General features: G+C 41.4%; 1 non-coding gene across 1 annotated transcript; it reads left to right on the forward strand.

The window, feature by feature from the left end:
- The first annotated feature begins 15,974 nt into the window (after window positions 1-15,974).
- Window positions 15,975-16,065, forward strand: Trnay-gua. Its single transcript is given in 2 exon segments — window positions 15,975-16,011; window positions 16,030-16,065. It is a non-coding gene; the product is annotated as a tRNA-Tyr (tRNA).
- Window positions 16,066-18,262: the final 2,197 nt, after the last annotated feature.

Here is an 18,262-nt window from a genome sequence, read left to right on the forward strand (position 1 = left end):
GAGTACCTCCAAAGAACATCAGTATCGTGAAGATGATGTACAGAGAATATACTTGCTGGGTGAAACATGATGGAAATCTCTCACAACCATTCATTTTAAATTCTGGAGTAAGGCAGGGTTGTTTGCTTTCACCACTGCTGTTTATGCTGACATTAGATGGTGTCATGAAGAAGGTAACCCGAGAGAAAAAGAGATATACAGGGGGTTCTATATGATCGCCTGGAGGACCTGGTCTATGCGGACGACATCTGCGTTCTGTCTCACAATTTCAGAAATATGAGTGAGAAGCTTAAGGAATTGGAAACAGAAGCTCAGAGAGTTAGATTAAAAATAAACATGGCTAAGACTAAAGAGCTTAGGATGAACAGTAAGAACAAGACTGCACTAGCCGTTAAAGAAGAGGAGATTGAGCAGGTGGAAAGCTTTTGTTATCTGGGAAGTATTGTTTCCAAAAATGAAGGGGCGACAGAAGACGTCGAAAGTAGGATCAAAAAGGCAAAAAGGGCCTTTGTCCAGCTGCGACCAGTTTGGACATTTCGTAAAATATTGTTGAAGGTAAAGCTTAAAATCTTTGACTCAGATGTAAAATCTGTTCTCTTTTACGGGTGTGAGACGTGGAAGGTGCCAGCACAAATTAAAACAATAGCACAACCGCTTATTTAACATGGGGACTACGTTGTCTTTGGTCTGCCGAGTAAAGTTGGCGTGCGGGGTGCACTCAGCCCTCGTCAGGTCAATTGCAGAGCTACTTGACTGAGAAGCAGCGGCTCTGGTCACGAAAACTGACAACGGCCGGAAGAATAGTGTGCTGACCACACCTCCATATCTACATCCAGTGACACCTAACAGCCGAGGATGACACGGCGGTCGGCCGGTAAAGTTGGGCCTTCCGAGACTTTTTCGGACGAGTTAGAGTTTAATCCATGGAAATCGATATTTAAGACGCAGAAAACAAAGAACACAACCTACTCTCGAACTTTACTCCTATTACTGCTTAGTAACAAATTTTCTCCTTATTTTCTCCCTAAATTACTAATCTAGTAGCATATTCTTTGATGGTGCTCTCCACTAGTTATTTTAAGGTTATGCTCGTCTTGCATGATTTCTCTTTGCCTTTCAATTAACAATATTTTTGCATTATATTCTCATCGTATTAAACGCATTTCTCACGAATGAAGCTCGTCTACTATATCTAATAGTTTGTTCTTCACGACAACCGCATGTTCTCTGCCTTTTTTCATGGGCACATCTTCTAATAAGCTCCCACCAGAGAATATAAGCCGAGATTAGTCACTATGGAATGCAGTTGCACCTTCAGAAGTTTCATTGCCGTCTTCAGATAGTTATCACCATTGATATTGCTTGATAGGACCACATTATCTTCATTTGTGTCACTAAGTTATATGTGGGATTACACCAACAACTGTTTGGCTTACATCGTCTATCTTCGTTTCAGCTACTCCACCGGCAGGCTCGAGTTGTTCTTGATTACATTTAGCTTTCATTTTCTTTGCTTTCGCTTTCATGTCCTTCCAGATTATTTTAAGCTGCCCTTGTGATCTTTACGTAAGAGCTTCTGCATTCTATCCAAAGCATATTTTTTCCCAGAATCCTTTTTCCTTTTTAGCATGTTCACATCTTGCTGTTTAGATTCCATAATAGCTATGTATATTTTCATGATTTCAGTAAATCGCTCTTTTTAACTTTCTGGTATGCTTCTGAACTTTTCTTAACACTTAAATTGTTCTTGGCTGCCTACATGTTGCTGTAATCTTATATCCCAAAGCTGCAAAAAAACTGTATGTGGTACCGCTTAAACTGACACGTGGCACCCACCAACAATGAACTGTGGTTGCTGTAGAAGGAAGAGTTAAGAACTGAATAATAGATTCATTCATTAACAGCATATCTATTTTTCATTACACGTCGATCTTATCACCAACACAATAGCATTTAGCTATTTTGAATTGTAATAATATTTTCTAGCATAAATTACGCTAACACAATGCTGTTGTCAAAAGATGATGCAATAATGTAGGCCGACAATCAATATTTTCCGAGAGGAAACGAAATGCACGTGCCAGCAGTGTGTAGAAATGAGTTACTTGTTTAGTAAAAAGGCGTTACTACTTTAGTTACAACTAAAGAAGTAAATAGTAGATGAGATCTCCCACAGTTACTAAAAGAGTACCGGTATATTACTAAAGAAAAAACTATTTTCGTGATCACTTGAATATGCAGATTAGATCTCGCGCAAGTAATGACCGATCCCCCCATGGGGCTCACGGTTGTTTCATGAGTTCGTGCATGGCGCACACGGAGCCACTAGCTATTGAAACCAATGCTTCCTTCCCTGGCTGCATTTCCTTCACCCTTCCCTCCCACCCACTCCTCGCTCCTTCTCCGTTGCCCCTCCTTTGCCTCTCTCGGCGTTCTGATTTATGTCGACCTTGTTACTTGCTAACCACCTGGTTTCCTGTATTGGTTGCGATTTTGTTCCTTTTGCCTGTGCTTTCATCCTTTTTTAGCGTTTAGGTCCCGGCTTGAGGTTTGACCTCCACTTCAAAATTTCCTGTTTTTAATGTGAGCCATGTGGGGAAGAACTCTCTCTCTAGCACCTACCATGTGGATTCCTCTCCCTCTTTCCTTCTCCTCTCCTTTCCCAACCCTGCTAGGTCACCAGGACTTGCAGCCAGTCCATGTGGTGGGGCTGTTATTATCCATATGGCTGACCACCTGACAACACAGGGATCACACTACTGATACCTGAGCTGTTCCCTCCTCATGTGTGGCAAGGAGCAGTTGCTTATCTTCTTGGAGCATCAGAACTCCCAGCAAAGGCCGCCCCGCCAGACAGCCCTTGCTGTGGCTGGGTGGCGCCCATGGGGAGGGCCCCTGGTCGGAGTGGGTGGTATCAGCTTGGCGCATGAAACGTATCAAGCTGCAAAAATCTGGCCGTTCTCAAACCGCTGTCTCGTTGAATGGCAAAGGATCATTGAATGCTGCTTTGTATGACCCGGCAACCTTCCATTCCCTGGCTACACAACTGGAGGAAGGCCAGGCATGGCGTCTTGAAATGAAACACTTTTCCCGTTACCTTTTCGTACTAGGACAGATGGGGGCATATTCACCGCCACAAAGCCTTTGTTTTTTGTGGAGAATATCGAGAACAAGTTTGGTGGAATCTCTTAATAAGTTGCGGTCGGGCTCTCTCTTGATCAAAGCTTCTTCTGCACCCAATCCGCAGCTCTTTTTGCCTGTGATCGTCTTGGCAATGTCCCAGTGCCTGTTACGCCTCACCAACCTCTGAATATGGTCCAGGGAGTGATATTTTATAGGGATCTCATCGTGGAAACTGATGAGGAACTCTGGACTAATCTGGAGCGGCGTGGCGTTCATTTTGTTCGACATGTGCAGAAGGGCCACAAAGACAACTGCACTGATACTGGAGCTCTCATTCTGGCTTTCGAGGGAGATACCCTTCCAGAGAAGGTCAAGGTTATGTGATACAAATGTGACGTGAAGCCTCACGTTCCTCCAACTATGCAGTGCTTTCAGTGTTTGCATTTTGGGCATATGTCTTCCTACTGTATGGCAGACCTTCTGTGTGGTGACTGTAGCCACCCAGTCCATGAGGGAAACCCCTGTCTTCCACCACCTGTGTGTATCAGTTGTGCTGACCGCCACACCCATCGCTCGCTGGATTGCCTAGCTTACAAAATAGAACCGAAGATCCAAGAATACAAGTCCCTGGATTGCCTGTCATATACTGAGGCTCGCCAAAAGTATGAGAGACTCCATCCAGTGTCACATCTTCAACTTTTGCCTTTGTTACTTCATTTCCTCCTCCTACCTTTTCCTTTCCCCAGCCCCATCCCCCTCTCCCCTCCCCCTCTCCTGCAGTTCCCACAATCTCCCACCCAGGAGCCGCTCCCCCTTCCTGATCAAAGAAGTGCCCTCCTTCTTTGGCACCTGCTGGTGATTGGGATCCCTGCCTGGACCCCTCTCCTCGTGTCTCTCAGGTTGGAAGAGTCTTACCATCACTTGGCAAAGGGAGGCACCATCTGTGCGCCCAAAGGTCACCTGCTCTCTTTCAGTTCCAGATCTTGCAGAACCTATACTCACCCTGTATCCTGCCCTCCTCCACCTTTAAAAGAGAAGAAGAAGAAGCATAAATCCCTCGACAAGGCCCACCTGGTGCCCCCAGAGGTGCCATCTCCCTCCTTGCAACATGTCTGACATCTTATTTATGGATGTCACCCCATCCTTGTTGGTCACGACTACTGACCAAGTGACATGACCTCTCAGCTTCTTTATGTCTCACCTGGACTCTCGCTACACTATCATCCAGTGGAACTGCAACAGATACTATCGTAACCTACTGGAAATGTAATGTCTTGTCTCCTCCTATTCTGTATTCTGTCTTGTTCTTCAAGAAACGCATTTCCGTGATGACCACTCTCCAACATTTTGTGGTTATTGGGTGTTCTGTCAGAACCATGCTGGCCCAGGGGTAGTATCTGGTGGGGTCTGCACTTTGGTCTGCTCTGATGTCATTAGTGACTGGATCCCCCTATGTACCAACTTGGAAGCAATAGTGGTTCGAGTGAAAACGACTCCAGCAATCACCACCAGCAATGTCTACCTCCCTCCAAGTAGGCCACATCCTTATGTTGCACTGTTACTTTAATCCAGCAACTCCTGCCCCCGTTTCTCCTCCTTGGGGACTTCAGTGCACATCACCTACTGTGAAGGAGTGTCACTTCAATGGATAGGGGTATCCTAATTGACCAACTTATCACAGACGTCGATCTGTGTCTCCTCAACGATGGGTCACCTACCTACTTCAGTGCCTCTTATGGCACCTTCTCTGCTGTCGATCTCACGATATCCTCCCCTGCCCTTGTCGCTTCCCTACATTGGTCATCCCATGATGACCTTTGTGATAGTGTGTAACGCTGGAAATGCATATCCTCCTATTTCCATCTATTGTGCTATAAATTTTTTCCTTATTTTGTTACCTGAACATATGACATTTCTGTGCCTTTATATATTGTAATTGTTTTACTATTTGTATATATATATATATATATATATATATATATATATATATATATATATTTATGCATCTATGTTGATGTATAATTGGTTTGTTTTGTAAATATTATTTCTATTTTACGCTGGGTCTTGCCTAGGGAAAACTATGCTGTCGAACGAATACATCGATAGGTCGTGTGGAGAACCAAAGTGTTTAGGATCTTTGGTAGTGTTAACTCTGCCGCGTGGAGCGTGGGCAGAGCAGAGAGAGTCTGGCTGGAGTAGTGCGGTGGAGCAGATCTGTCGCGTGACTCTCCCGCGAGTTGCTGCGCTTTCGGGGTTTGGCAGCATGTAATTGCACTCGACTTGCTATGTTAGTTTCTGACATGGTGTCGCGGACGGGAAGCGTTAGGTGGCACACATCAAGAGCCCGTTTCGGCTGGAGACCGTGTCGAGAAGAAGGCGCGCCAACATCCAGCTTTTGCAACAGCGACGACCGACAATGAGTGACTGTCGCCACCTACTCGATCGACGATTTCAAACCTTCAATCAACCAACAAGGAATACTGGTAGCACGTAAAGTTTTAGAACTGTTGTAAGTAGGCTGTTTAGGTTTTTTTATTGGTAACGCCACCTCTGTATGAAAATCACTGACTGTGCTGTGTGCAGTCTGTGGCTGCTTTGCATTGTTGTAATACTCGCCATTGTAGTGTTAGGCAGCTGGCTGTGAACAGCGCGTAGCATTGCGCAGTTGGAGGTGAGCCGCCAGCAGTGGTGGATGTGGGGAGAGAGATGGCGGAGTTTTGAAATTTGTCATGAACTGCTATATTTATATATGATGATATCAAGGTAAATACATTGTTTGTTCTCTATTAATATCTTTCATTTGCTAACTATCCCTATCAGTAGTTAGTGCCTTCCGTAGTTTGAATCTTTTATTTAGCTGGCAGTAGTGGCACTCGCTGTATTGCAGTAGCTTGAGCAGCGAAGATTTTTGTGAGGTAAGTGATTTGTGAAAGGTATAGTTTAATGTTGGTCAGGGCCATTCTTTTGTAGGGAATTTTGAAAGTCAGATTGCGTTGCGCTAACAAAATATTGTGTGTCAGGTTAAGCACAGTCTTGTACAATTGTTCAAAAGGGGACGTTTCATATGTCGACCCTTAGCCGAGGATACCTCACTGGAATCTTCTGATTTTTGTTGTAGTTTGTGTAATTAGTGTAGATTTTGTTTATTGCTAGCTCGTAATTGTAGAGAAAATCTCCTTTGTAGTTGCAGTCTTTCATTGTTGTACAGTAAAACAGTTGTGGCATGCATGTAGATTTGCACCAAGTATTTCGCAGCTGCAATTAACTAGATATTATTTTCAGTGTTATGTTAATGTGTTCTCTTATTTTTGCTCTTCAAATTGTGCTTTTCTGTGTTGTCGTGTGAAATATTGTGACAATAATGGCGTGTGAAAAACGTAATACTAGGCTCCAAAGTAAACTGAGAAATGACAGTGAAAATGAAAGCAGTGTGTTAGCGCCACCGAGTAATGAATTAACTGATGTTCAAAGTAATAATTTGGTAATTGCGCATAGGGAAATGAAGCGGGCTGCAAACAATGGTGTAGACAGTGAAACAGGTAGTGAACAGGGAAGCATTACCGATCGATCGGTCGGCAACAGCTCGCCTCAGGAATCCGAAATGACAGGACACAATTTCGCAAATACTGTAGATTCAGGTTTTGGGTTATCACCGTTTTCTCAAATAAGTCAAGACGCATTTTCTGCTTGTCAAAATGTGAATGTTGCCGGTGCAAATGCACTGCCGAAAAGCGTAGAGAAACAGATTCCAGACACTAATACGTTATTATTGCAATTAATGCAACAAATGGAACAAAATCAGAGACAAATGGGACAAAATCTTAAAAAGTTAGACACAGTGGAACAAAATCTCAAAAAGTTAGACACAATGGAACAAAATCTTCAAAAGTTAGACACTACACTTGAACAAACACGTGAAGATTTAACCACTGAGTTACATAACATCGAATCGAAATGTCAAAAGGTCTGTAATGACGTAAAAACACGAATTTGTGAGCATTTCCAACCTATTTTTTCGCGTCATGAAAATGTATTACAGAATCACGAAGCAGCCATAAAAGAACTGCAAACTATTGTTCATGAAAATCATGAGACCTTGCAAGCTAAAATTGACTCAGTTGCATCTACCGATTCGGTTACGCAACTTGCAAGAACTCAGGAAAACTTAAAGGACGCAGTAGATACCCTGAAAATTGGTTCAGAAAGACACATGGAGGAAATAAGTACACTATCGGAGAAAGTAGCCGAACTTTCGGATCAGGTCACTAACTTATCTACAAAGGTAGATGATGATCTGAATGACACAAGACCCGTAGCCTTCACTGACACAGAAGAGTATGAACAAATAAGAAAATTCAAACAAAATCAAAATCAAATCAATACACAGTACAAAAGAGAAATCCGGGAAGTACAAGATCAGTTGACGCAGGTAATACAAGAATTACGTATTTCAGAGGACACTCGCGCTCCAATACGGGAAGAGGGACATAGAAATACGGAACAACCACAAAATAATAACACAGGACACTTCGGAAATTATGAAAGAAATTGGCAAGGCGCATTGGATTTTGAGATGGAACCGCCGAAACGAAGTAACAATGACCGACATGCGACTCGCCGACATGACGATTTTGACTATAAGCTGTTCATTACTACACGTAAATTCAAAACATTTAAGAATTCTGGCAACGACATTCATCCACAAGCATGGCTCCATCAATTCTCTCATTGTTTTCCTCCCAACTGGTCGTTAGAACACAGATTAGAATTTATGTGTGGCTACTTGGAGAATGAACCAGCTGTAAGAATGTGATCGGTAATTCACGATTGCCACAGTGAAGGAGAGTTTTACCATGCCTTCCTCTCAGCATATTGGTCTCAAGCCACACAAGACCGAGTAAAACATGGCATCCTAATGATGAAACATTTCGAACAATCTGAATTTTCCAGTCTTGTGAAATATTTTGAAGACATGTTGCATAAGAATCAGTATCTTTCAAACCCATACAGCCCCACAGAACTCATCCGCATTTGCTTACTCAAATTGCCTGAACATTTACGACATGTTATTTTAGCAGGACGTTGTAAAGAAGACATTGAGGCTTTTCAGGGACTGTTACAAGAATTAGAAATTGACACAGACAGTCGCGGGATGCGAAAACAGGAAAATAATCGTTACAGGTCACATCCGTCACAATTCCGTGACGACAGAAATAATAACTGGACCCGACAAGCCTATTCTTACAACGTAAATCGTGACCAAAACAGACACCACCCGTATGACTACCGTTGGCAGAGCAGTAATAATTACAGGGAAAGATCACCTCTCCGCGGTAATGACTATCACAGAGACTATCAGAGAAACAGGCAATATGGGAACCAAAATAATTATTATCAAGGGAGACAGAATAACTTCAGATGCAACGGTCCAGTGCGCAGTTACGATTCAGGGAGAAATTCTTCACCACTTAACCGACAAGAAAGAAACTACAGGAACTACCGACATGACGACAGACGATATATTCGTAACGACAGACCTGAATTGCATCAGAACTGGCGGGATTCAAACAGGGCAGGACCTTCTCGTCAGAGTGAATTTGTAGAAGTTAGGTCTGCTAATCCCAATAACGGCGCACGCCAACAAAGAGACAGACAATGACTCGCACAGCAGGCAGCCACGTGCGCCCGCTGGCTCCGAGAAAAATAACATAAGACGCTAGCCTGGAGAAAAGTTTTAGCATTCTTTACCGATGTATACAACATGATAACTGCTTTGAAGTTGAAACTCTGTGCACTAGGAAGAGTAAAGGTTTACACCACATTTCACATGTAAAACCATTTATTGAAAGATAATCTGCTTTTTAACTTTGTCTTTGCCATATAACTTTTCCCTTTACATTACTAGTATGCTGTGTTAGACTTAAGAAACTGCTAACATACAACAATGTTTGAAGTTAAATATCCAGTCTAGAACCTAGGGAACATTTATAAACAGAAATTACGAATGCATTGTTATAGTGAACAGACGACACAGTGTTGTATTTGTACATTCTTGCTTGTTAGTTGCACGATTACGTAACGACTATCAGGCTTACATACTTAGGACACATACTGGTACTGCTAATGAGATTTTAATGCAACATTTTGGTTTACTTGAAAATACATTCTGGGTTTAAAGTACTTTCTGTGAGATACCAGACGACACAGTGGTTAGTTTATGTGACAACTACACGGTTTTATCACGACGCTACTAATGAGTGACAATTTACAATGTTGCTTTTGCGGTGTATCTGTTTTATATCTGCACAGTTTTTCTGAATTCTTCTGGAAAGTAAAACAGGTTTTAGTAGTAACTTTTGTAGTATAGCTACAATGAGACAGGGTTTTCCATAGCACAACAATACGTTACTGTACAGTACCTTTTTCATCACGCCAATAAGCATAATAACTACGATATCTATACGCAAAGCATTTCACTTTTGTGTATTATGAGGTAAGTACATTGACTTCTGCAGAACTTAGCTTTTGGAGGATGATAACTACGACACTTCCACACAGATTATGTTGCAACAAGACGCACATTTAGCGCTACAGTACACGTATTTGAGTGATTAATTTTGTACTTAAAACATTTATTTTTAAAGATTTTTTGAATTACAAAGAAAGTTTTCCGTGATACATTTCATTCCATTGCTGTAATCTGTAACACCTGAGGGTATAATTGCATTAATCCTCAGGGGGGTACACACTTACTTTGTGTACCATGTGTGTGGCAACCACAAGGAACCCTAGCTAATATGGTATTTGCTTATACAACTTTACACATCGGTACCATATTTCTCTAACACACAAATTACACAGCTATCTGATCATGTAACTGAGAGATAAACTTTTTTTATTACATCAGTGTCACATGTTTACGCAATACACAGTTGGGTAACTTCACACTTATGAAACTGTATTTTGTCTGTACTTTGTAAACTGTTCATATTTTTTCGGAACCATTGTGATACTATGAGAGCTTTGAATGATATATTTGGTAAGGGAGCATGATTTTAAAGTACGTTTGAGGTAGATGACACTATTGAAATGAGCAGAGAATTTTTTTTAGGTTTTGAAATTATTGGAGGAAGCTACGACGATTTTGAGAATTGACTGAGATGTTATGATATTTTTACGACGACGATGTGTATTATGCTGCTGAGGTATGTTTATGATTAATAAGCTGGTGCTGTATGAGGAATTTGGTTATGCTATATATTTATAATGACGAAATATTGACGAGTGTCGATGGATATGTATATGGGTAATAAGGTAAGGAGTAATGAATAGTGATTAGGGACTCTGACTTATGGAAAAGGATGTTGGAAACCAAGAATCATACTTTAGAATTATGAAATGTGTGTACATGTGTGAATCATGTGTGAATGTATCACAATGCTGGCGAAAATTTTTTGGACACTGTTATATCAATAGTATTTTGTTTCTACACATTTGCAACGCTAATTCTTGACCTGTGAAATATTTTTATGTGAGACTGTCACTGTAGCGGAAACTGCTGTCGTAAATATTTCCGTAAGAAAGTTAAGTGACCACCTGCACGTAATGCGTCGCGGGCACCTACCTGGGCGACAGCCGCCCGGAAAAAAAAAGCCATTAGCCTTTCAGCGGCACAGGTAGAAAAAAAAAGGGAGGCCATTATCCTAGCTATTGACGTTCCTTTGTAGAAAGCATCGCAAATATTACACGCTCATTACCTGAAAACATATGGTTACTCGTACTTTGTGCTAATTACTGAAATGCTTATGAATTGATGGGAAATATTCGTACATCTGCACACCTGATTATGACAAGTGTCTTTCTACGAGAGTTGAGAGCTACTGACTTACGAAATGCCACATGACTATTGAATGATATTTTTATGCTTTGGTTTGCGTAATTGCTTATTTCATTTGACATCTGTTTTCCAGCTGTGTTGCAGCATTAGTTTTATAAAATAAACTTCGATGCATTTGCTAATGTGAACACTTTCTGTCAACAGATCTATTAAATGATAATTTTGTAATCCACATTCTTTAAAAAAGGAGCACTTGGAAAGGAAAGAACAATAAGAAGGGACTAGTAACAGTGACTGGACACATAATATTCTTTTCAAGTACATGGTAATATTTTTTTTACAATAAGTTGTTGTGGTGCACCACTTTAATTACATAGACATTAAGATGTGAATATACATTTCCCTTATCTGCATTGTTGTTTTTACTGTAATATTTTTTCTGCTTGAGCTATGTTATGTTTAGGTATAAGTTACTGCTGTTTGCCAGGCATAGTGCTGCTAAATTTAACTTTGTATTACTCTGTTAAGCTTTTCTTGTTGCTGCACATTGGCTCATATTAGTTGTAATTTTGCATTTTTTCTGTTAATTTAGATTTACTGTAGCTTGCTTTGCAATTTTCCATTTTTTTGGTCATTGCTGTTTGTGTTACTTATTTTGTGCTGCTGCATTGCCTCGTCCCTTAGTTTAATATCTGAGCTCAGTAGATTTAAGTTAGCTTAAGAGGGGGTAACCTATAAGAGAATGAGTTGCGATGAATTTGAAGAAATGCACTGAGAGGCTATACAAGAAAAGTACAGAAAGCAGGTATAGATAGGACTTTTGGAAATAATGAAGAACGAAGGGAGATCTCCGAGAACTAAAGAAAGTTTTGTTTGCAAAATACTGCAGTAAAACAAACCCTGTCCTTTCCTTGTATTATTCCGCTATATGTTTGTGTACCCTTGGGTATTTATGTTTTTCCTGTATTTATATGTTTATCTGATAAGACTTATATTGTAGAATTTTTCTAATATTAAGCTACATTCACTATGATGAGGAATACTGTTATCCCCGAATATAATTGGCATTAATAATATGTTATTTACCTTATAAATATGCTTACACATTATTTATTCTGTTTTGTGTTAATGCTCATGTGTGAAGTTGATGTTTCGAAAGTTATTCTGATCTTCTATGTATGTACTCATGTCATAATTCCTGTAACATTGATGTATATGTTTATTTCTATTCTTTTGTAAAGCCCCTATTATCTACAAATGTTATCTGTATTATTATGTTTCAATGATGTTTTCTGTATCTTTGTAATTGTATTCTCATGTTATAAAATTGTACTTGACACCAGTTCATCAAATTTCACTGCACACGTTTCTGTTGGTCATAGTATATGGACAATATGTGAGAAGTTGGGACTGTTAGTGTTTGCACGTGTGTTACTAATTCAGCAAGGGACTGGATAACAGCATTGCTGGTTCTAAGGACAATTCCAAAAACTTTGTGAGTGCACAAGTGGTGGTTATGGAAACAAACATTTATGGAAGAAAGGTCCGAGAAGAGGTTGAAATGTACAAGAATGCATGTAATTTCAATAGAGAGAGAGGCCATAGGCTTCTGGCATCGTGGCTCCCCGCCATTTGAAGGAAGTGAATATGCGGCCCTGGAGTGCGAGCGACATAAACAATGCGCTGCAAGTCACCTCGACGGATAAAAATATTTTGGGTAAACATTCCCCCTCTCCATGTCTGTCCGTTTCGCATATAGCAGAAGATGACGGCCAACCAATAGCAGTAGGAGGACTATCAACCAATAACCCTTCTCCAGAGTAAGTGTGGAATAGTGCCTTTCTATGCAAAGACGATGGGCCAACAATAGTAATCACAAGAATTTAACCAATAACCCCCCTTCTTCTGCATAAGTGCAGAAATGTTAGTCTATGACGATTGCCCAGCAATGGTAGCCACGAGTATTTTAGCCAATACTTCCACTGCTGCAGCACAAGCGCCGGAAAACTCCCCTTTATAAGGGAACGCGACACTTGTCTCTGACAGTGTTCTATCAGTCGTGGACACCGGAAAATCCTGAAGAAGTTCCCGGAGAAGGGTCGAAACGGCGATGATTTTAGAGGAAATATGACTTAGCCTAACAACCCAGAAGATTATAGCTTTAGTGACAACGGCTACGAAAACCTGCAGAATTACATAGATTTCGATAGGTTTGTGGCTCAGCAGCTCCTTCCACTTTGAAACTGCTTGACTCTGTTCACCATTGTGGGGTGCGTCTGGGTATTGGTGCCTTTTGCACTAGTCCCATTGATAGTCTCCTCGCAAAAGCAGAGATTCCCCCTCTACACACACGATGGTGACAACTCCTGGTTTCCTAACGCAATCGCCATTCGCCAATTCCCTGACCATCCCGTGTACACTGTGCTCTTTGCCAACGAGGGATGTCTGCCTCCTGACACTCTCCCACAGGTGGGATTGCCGGTTGGCATGCGTCTCACTTCCCTCTGTCGTGGTCTCCATCTCCACTCACTGGAATGTACCCCGTGTCTTTCCTCCCATACCCTCCTCCCCACCCCCCACTCCCCCTGGATGGTGCCTAGACCACGGATTAGGACCGAACTATTCCAGCGTCCTAAGATCTCTGTTACTCCTATGGTTTACCGGCGTCTTGTCTGTGCCATACTTGCAGAGTTCCACGGTGCTACCATCTTTTACACTGATGGTTGTAAAACAATCGATAAGGTGGTACACGCTTTCACTTCTCCTACTGGCTTAGAACAGCATTTAATGCCGAGATCTTGCAGTGTGTTCACAGTGGAGCTTCTAGTCATTACAGAGCTCTCCTTTTTATTTCTCAGGCCTCCCTCCACAGTATTTTAATTTTTTCAGGCTCAATGAGCAATCTGCAGTCTATCGACCGATGCTATTCTCGTTACCCTTTAGTCTTTGATATCCATGACCTTCTCTCTGCCCTTGGCCATGCCGCCTGTTCCGTTGTCTTTCTCTGTGTCCCAAGTCATATGGGCATCCCAGGGAATGAACTGGCTGACCGTTTGGCTAGAGAGGCAGATACTTACCCCCATTTCCTTTCATGATTCCAGCTGCGGATATGCGGCTCTACATCAAATCTCTCTTTGCACAAAAAGGAAATGAGATGTGGTGCGCTACTCCTCACAGTAATAAACTCAGTACAATCAAGGAGTCTGCTGCAGTTTGGCGCTCTTCCTTCCGTTCCTCTCAGAAGGAGTCCACTGTTTTATGCCATCTACGCATTGGTCATACCAGGCTCACCCACTGTTTCCTCCTACGTAACGATCCACCCCCACAATGTGGTTGTGGAGCCAGACTAACAGTACCCACATATTGGTGGAATGCCCCTTCTTTCGGCCCTTCGTGCTAAGTATCGTCTTCTCGGTTCCTTAAATTTAATATTAGCAGACGATTCACGGACGGCTGAACTGGTCCTCAGTTTCTTCCGTGAAAGTGGTTTTTATTTCCGGGTATAAGGTTCCATTTTAGTCTTGGATCAGGGGCAGGTTGGTTGTGGTTGGGACCTCTTTTCAGTCTTCTCGGTCTGTGGACCCATGACCGCCCCTTTCTTCCAGTTTTTAGATTTGGTCTCAGCTTTTATGCCTTTCATTGTGTTTTTTTTAATGTTTATTATTTTATAATTTGACTCCTCTGACTGGATCCGTCCACTTTTAACGGGCCCTCATTCTTCTGTGACTAACTTCGGAATCGCTAGACTGATGACCTCGCCGTTTGGTCCCATAACGCCTCTCAATTAATCAGTTAAGTAATGACCGACACGTGTTCGTGATTATTACGTAAACATAACTCCTATTATAACCAGTGGTTTCAGGAATAAATTGTCCACTTTAGGATAGCAGCAGTGTTATTTCATTATATAGCTGAAATTTCATTAAACTGCAGTTTTCTTGTTAATGACAATTTCGGCTAACTATTCTAAAATAATCTTTGCAATTACAAATATCTGCTGTCATTCGTTGTCAGGGCAGTGTACACATTTGTTACGTTTTAGTTGTACGCTTTTCCACAAATCATTTCGGCTAGATTTCTTCGGAATCTATTTCCTTCCTATCAGTTGGGTTCATATAATCATGGTCAATCGTTGCCTATGTCAGACAAGGTGGGAAAGTTATAAACGGACACACTAGGCGACGGAAGAGTTAACTTCCTGTTCAATGCTAGTTTAAAAAGGAGGTATATTTCCTCCTCTGATAGAGCTATTTGAAAATTGGCAGACGAAAGCTTCCAATTACAAGGGCCGAGGTATGAAGACCAGAAGCACGTCATCTATCTGAATGAAGGTACCAACGCGAATGGCGAGGCCTACGAGAAAGACAGGCCATGGCGCGTACGTCATGAAGGTAGGCCTGCGCTCGCTCGCTCAACTCGGCACAAAAACTGCGTTTCTACACCTGTTAACTCGTAACTACATGTGTACGTACAAACAAGAATTGCATCTTCTACTGGAATCCGCTGTTATGCTGTCTTACTGTTGTTAGTCCTGCAATGATCGAAGTTCATAGGCCTACTTATAATTTGTTACAGCTGTACTGGGGTACAATAAATTAAAATCGTGCCAAAATGATTATCAGTTGCATGAGGCACCACTTCTGGTATGAAATGAGGACTGTTAAGCAGAGGAGACTAAATGCTATAAGCAAGCTCTTATACCATTAAAATTAAATTTTGTTGTAGTATTGTTGATCAGTAAGACACCATAATAGCAGTTTCCAGTAGAATATGCCCTTCTCGTTACTACGTACACGTGCAGCTGCGTGTTAACAGGTTTAGAAACGCATTTTGTCTTCTGAGCTGAGCGAGCGAGCGAGCGAGTTCAGGCCTCCTTCGTGACGTTCGCGACGCGGCCTATCTTTCTCGGAGGCCTCATGTGAACGGGAGATGACGTAACGGTACTGCTGACCGCCAGTCTGTTCTTGGCGTCACTTTTCGCTTGTTGCGCACGGGCTGGCGAAAGTTACACATTCCTTCGGTAGCTCAGTTGGTAGAGCGGTGGACTGTAGAGGAGCTGAATAGCAGATATCCATAGGTCGCTGGTTCAAATCCGGCCCGAAGGAAAATTTTAAACTTTCATGGCTTCGCTTCTCTTTACAAAATAAGCTACACTTTAAACTTACAAACTGTTGTGACGTTTTTAAGACAAAGGTACGACTGAGACAGAATCAGCATATGGTAGCTGTTCTGCGTATATATTTTCTCCTTTTCTTGCTGATATAATCGTAAAGCCGTAGAAAGCACGAATTTTATGCCGCGCGGAACTAGCCGAGCGGTCTATGACGGTGCAGTCATGGACTGTGCGGCTGGTCCCGGCGGAGGTTCGAGTCCTCCCTCGGGCATGGTTGTGTGTGTTTGTCCTTGGATAATTTAGGTTAAGTAGTGTGTAAGCTTAGGGACTGATGACCTTAGCAGTTAAGTCCCATAAGATTTAACACCCATTTGAACATTTTTGAACAAATTTTATTAAAATGCCTCGAGAAAATGAGAAGAATAATCTTGTATTTCCGTTGTGTAGCACTGACAAAAGAAACAGTAGATTACTGTAGGTTTTAAAGACTGATCTGGATTCATAAAAAACAGAAAAAATAGATACGGAAAACACGATATATTCCACTTCCAGGATTTATTGAGAGTTGAACAGGTCTTCCAATCGTGGTCCCCATATCCGAGAAAACTATAAGTAGCGCTATGGCTGCTGCCAAGAAAGAAAAACTGGGAAAGTATGCTTTCGAGACATCTGATATATATGTGAATAGATTTTCGAGACAGTGAAAATAATTGAGGACGTACTGTGCGCAACCCAGATTCTTCTTTCGAACCGCGTGTTTGTTGTGGAAAAATATTAACATTGCATGAATGTGTCTTAACAGAATGACAGAACTGTGTGAAACTACATAGATGATACCACAGCGATGATCTTTCTAATGCAGGGATGGATATCAGAAGTATAGTAATCCTTAGTGTACCATTTGAAGAAGAAATCTATACAACCGTGTCTGTACTCCTTCGATAATGTATTTGACATCAAACATTCTAAAGAGAGAGAAAAATATATCCTTAAAAAACGGGGAAAGAGCGATGATTAAAACAGAAATCACAAAACAACTGCTGGTATACAAAATAACTTCTATATTTAAAGCATTGGTAACAAACGACTGACAGTCACATATAGGAGCCGTTTGCTGTTCTGATTTCGGCAGATTTCGTCCTTGAACAAACATCTGTCATAATTACCGTAGATATTTTGTGGGACTTAACGTGTAGTATTTTCAGTTGATACATCAGTTACTTTTCATAGCAAGTTTGTGCTTCCTGCGTGAGAAGGAGAGGTGTTTTATATCTACGATCGAACACCCACGGAATGGCGTTTCCTTGTTGTTAGTTCCATACGAAAAGGAAGGGACTGAGAGACAACGAAACCTTATTGGGAACTGAAGGTCGCAGTTGCGCGTGTTTTAATCTTTCTGCCATTCATGTCCAATTCTTGAAGTCCGTTAACTATAAAATGCTTTGGAAATTTCGGTTTGTGATATTACCCATTTCTAGTAGCTTTTTTTGGCAGTTGATCAACCTTTCCATTATGAATTACTCCACAATGACATTTAATCCAAGAGAATCCTACTGCTTCATTACACTTTTACGTTTTACTATTTTTGTAAGAGTTTAGTTTTCTGTCTTGCTGCAGTTACTGGATTCAGGATCTTTAGTTACAGACGCTGAATGTGACGAGATCATATTTCGTTTCAGGAATCGTCCAACAAACTACAGGCCTTCTGTTATAGCAATGCTATCTGCTGTAAACGTGGAAAACTCTTCACCTCGACTCTATTAATAGAGCCAGAGCTTTCGAAGGTGTATTATTCAGTGCTGCAACACGTGGTTTTATACACATATGCTGAAATATGTCGAAGTTTCTAAGGCAGGACTTACTGATGTTGTGGTATAAAACGCTGCCTTGATCTATTTGAAAGGATCTGAGTGATCTGTAAGAAACGTAATTATGGGGTGCATTAACCACCACACCATTCACAAATATCCAATAATACTGAAGCCATCGTGACAGATGACGAGGCAGCTAACGTCTACGTGGTACTCTACAAGTTTTGTGACGTCACTACCTGAAAGTTATGTTGAGGACCCATTTCGTCATGTGAAACACAAAATTGTTTTGTGACGTATCATATAAATTAGAACCAATAAAAAGCATGATCGCTCTCTACAAGAAGAACTTACGAGGCGGCATATTGCATTTGCCAT

Source organism: Schistocerca piceifrons, chromosome 2 (assembly GCF_021461385.2).
Source record: "Schistocerca piceifrons isolate TAMUIC-IGC-003096 chromosome 2, iqSchPice1.1, whole genome shotgun sequence".
NCBI classification, from domain to species: domain Eukaryota; kingdom Metazoa; phylum Arthropoda; class Insecta; order Orthoptera; family Acrididae; genus Schistocerca; species Schistocerca piceifrons.